The sequence below is a fragment of the Nannospalax galili genome, unplaced genomic scaffold (genome assembly GCF_000622305.1).
Source record: "Nannospalax galili isolate Female #2095 unplaced genomic scaffold, S.galili_v1.0 scaffold667, whole genome shotgun sequence".
In the NCBI taxonomy this organism is placed as follows: Eukaryota; Metazoa; Chordata; class Mammalia; order Rodentia; family Spalacidae; genus Nannospalax; species Nannospalax galili.
The window spans coordinates 5,251,421-5,255,436 of NW_008358387.1; positions in this window are offsets into that span (position 1 = coordinate 5,251,421).

Consider the following 4,016-nt stretch of genomic DNA (forward strand, 5'->3'; position numbering starts at 1 on the left):
AGCCTCTGTCCTGAGGTCAAGCCTTACTCTGAGCTGGGGGCTGCTTGGGTCTGAGTGGCTTGTAAGGCACAGAGGATGCCAGACAGGCAGGAGATACACATTCTTGTGCATGCCTGTGCCTCCACACCTTTACTAGGTCATGACCCACATGTCACTACATTCTTTGGATCTCTGAACAGACCCTTTATATGAATCATGTAATCCCATGGAGCCTGTCTCCCTATGTTTTGTACTCCATTCACTTAACTGCTCTAGGATTCGTTTCCCCTGCTGTGGACCCAGGGCACACTCTTTGCTCAGCACACTGTCCTAGTCTCTCAGCCCTACACTTGACTCCATTTTATGCCTGCCTGAGCCTCCTAGACACTGGATTCCACTCTGTAACTCATTTCCAGTGTCCCTAGCTTATAATATCTATCAAAGGTAGGGGGAAATTTCAAAGTCAAATGCATCTAAGTTCAAGTCAACTCTTCCACATAGTCAACTCTTCCACATACTGCTGTTTTTACCCCTAACAAAGCCTTTCACATCTCTAAGTTCAGCTTCCTTGAAGAGCTAGTCTAGATTTACAAAAATTTTGAAAACTTGACTCACTGATAGCATTACATGTACTCCAAAGATTTAGTTATTATTATTATCTTAATTCCTGGCATATTTCAGTCTATCTATTCTATTACTTTGTTGAGCTAAACAAAAGCAGAATACACAACAACAAAATGTTTACTTTTTATTGATTCAAAAGTTACTTACCACATACTTCCCGCAATAAGATGCTCTGTGGCAGGCACAGGAAATACAGCAAGGGGCAGCAGTCACACCGCCCACCCTGGCCAAAGGAGTGTTCAAAGAGTGTTCAAGGAGAAAAATGAGCGGTGGGGGGGGGGGGGGAAACATGGATAACTCACTGGTAAACGAGTCAAACCAGCGACATAAATGGAGTGCAGCAAAGAACAACCCCAACCTCTTGGAATGACTCAGAAAAGCTGTGAAAGAAAGCAGCTCTGGATCTTTGAGATGCCCATTAGTAACAGATTCTTTCCACAGAACTGAACTTCGGGCGGGAAAAGCCACAACAGTGTGGGAGAGACAATTGTGTCCCTGAGAGTGTCCCTGAGATGTCTTGTGAAGCCATCTCAACCTGTTTAGGATATTTGAAAGTAGCTTCTGACTACTAGATAACTCAGCCTCTGTGTCAGTCACCTCCTGAGGTGCCTGCTGAAAAGGCTCCCTCTTCTCTGTAGACTCAGAGAAACATATTCCTAAATCTCTCACAAGCCAGAGTGTAGACAATCATTTATGTATGGTCCCATATCAATTAAAACTGTATTTTGTCCAGCACCTAGAGACACCAAAAAATTAAATGTTTAATAAAAAACACATTTACACACTTTCCTCTGTGCCTGATATATCCTCTTCCTGATTCCTTTTGTGATAAATAACTTCTCTTTCATATATTTAGATAGCCTTCTGCATATTTCTATAAAACTCCACTCTATATGGAACCTACTCACATCTATTTTCTTCTCTTAACCCCATCAGATAGATATATCTATGGAAAGGTCACATGTATTTTATTGTATTTCCTATATACCTAGGACTGGCAAAAATGCTTAATGAATATGAATTAAGTTAATTAATGTGTTGGTTCATGAAAAATGAACTTGTTTATAAAGTCTATTAACATTGCATATTCATTTTATAGACAATAATATATCTCCAGTCAGCAAAATTAGGGCAACACTAGATTCATACCTTTCCAAACCTGAATTATGACTATGAAAAATTATTCCACTGAGCCAGGTATGGTGGCACACACCCTCAGTCTCAAGGCAGAGGCAGGCAGATCTCTGTGAGTTTGAGGCCAGCCATGGCTACATAGTGAGAACCAGTCTCAAAAAAAAATCTCCCACTGATTTTGGCTAGTTTACTACGGCAGTAAGGGGGGAATTACTTAGATTCTGTTTGTTTTATTTTGCTGGGTTCTGAGCAACTAAATGCTTTGGCATTACTATCAGTCATTGTAAGGGAAAAAAATGAAACAGAGTGTACTAAGTACTTAGAAAAAAGTGATCAAGCAAGAAGTTAAACAAGGTCTATTCATCACAGAACAGAATACAGTTCATTGTAAGGCTCTCTGGGGACTAAGAACAAATGAATGGATGCTAGCAATTTTTTTTTTTTAATCAAGCATTGGGGCTAGAGAGATAGCTCAGCAGTTAAGAGCACTGGTTGCTCTTGCGGAGGACCTGGGTTTAAGTCCCAGCACCCACATGGTAGTAGCAACTGTCTGTAACTCCAGTTCCAGGGAATCTGACACCCTCTTCTGATCCCTGAGGACATTGCACTACATGTGTGCACTTACACACATGCACTCATACACATAAAATAAAAATAATGAATTTAAAAATCTGTTAATCTTGTCAACTTGATGGGAATTAGAATCACCTAGGAGACATACTTCTGTGTTTGTCTGTGAGGGCATTTACCCAGAAGTTTACCTGAGGTCAGAAGACCCACCCTGGATGTGGGCAGCAAGTTCTGTTGTAAAGTTGAGGGCTCAAAGGGGCACACTGACATAGTTTGTCCTTTTAGGTAAGAGACTGAATGGAAGAATTTTTAATGCCACGGACAGACAGACAGCAGGGTGGGAGCTCTGAAGAGAGTTCAGGCCCATGAGGCAGAATGAAGGGGTCCCTTCTTATAGGTCTCAGAGGAAATGGGGGCGTTTTGTGTCCTGTGGCTGATGAATTTGAACTTGCAGTCAGGCTGCCCATGATTCTTGCATGTCATGGAAGAGATCAAGGAATTCAAGGGAAGAATTGTGCAACTCTGAGGATATGGGCAAGGAAAGATGTATTTGGTTAAGGTATACCCATTATAATAGTGGAGTCTATGTAACCATGGTAGCCCTTTGATGTCCTAGAGTCTAACAACCTCTTAAGGTCTGTGAACTTCTTTGGGGAAATAAGAATGTATGCCATTATCCCAGAATATGGCACCTAAGGAGTCTGTTAGGGGGGTTGAGATTCACAGACAGATTCTTGATAGGGGGCTTGCCAGTAGCTGTGAGTTCTTAAAAAGAGAACTGAGGTTGCTGCAAGTAAGCCTGGTTCAATTAGCCTGTAGCCCAAAACCTAAGATCCATAGGCTGGTGTCCCAGGCTGAATAAAAAGGAAGATGGGAGTGGAGCACCAGCATTTACATCTCTGCTTCCTGACCAGTGTGACCAGTTCCCTCACACTCCAACCACCACAGTCAGAACCACTCTTGCCATCACACCGTCACCATGATGGACTATACCCTCAAAGTATAACCTTTCTTCCTTAGGTTGCTTTTGTAAGGTATTTTGTCATAGAAACAAGGAAGGTAACTAATACAGCAAATTCCAGTCGAAAAAAATTGAGCTATTTTAACTGGGGTGCTATCCAGCTAGGCATGGGTCATTAAAGAAAATCAATAGTACAGCAAGAAGAATTAATAATCTCATAATCACTTGTCTTGGTTGTAACTTTTGAATGAATATTTAAGAGATTCTATTGTTGTATAGGACCAGGTGAGATCTGAATGGGTTCTAGAAGTGTCTTCCTCTGGTGAAGTTTGCTTTATTATTGAGTAATGAGTCCAGGAATCTATCCTCAAATACATCAGTGAAGTGTGATTAGTTAACAGAATACTATACACACCTTTCCATTTTTCAGACAGCTGCTCATTAAGCCTTTGATGTTGCTAGGTTTTTAGCAGCACTTTATCTCCAGGATGAAAGAGGTAAAGTGAGGGGCTAGAGAAATGGCTCAGCAGTTAAGAACACCAGCTGCTCTTTCAGAGGCCCTGAATTCAGTTCCCAGCACCTACATGGTGGCTGAAAAAACATCTGTAACTACAGTCCCAGGGGATCTGACACCCTTTTCTGACCTTCACAGGCATTGCCTGCACATGATGCACTTACATACACACAGCAAAACCCTCATACACATAACATAAAAATAAATGTAAGGAAGGAAGGAAGGAAGGAAGGA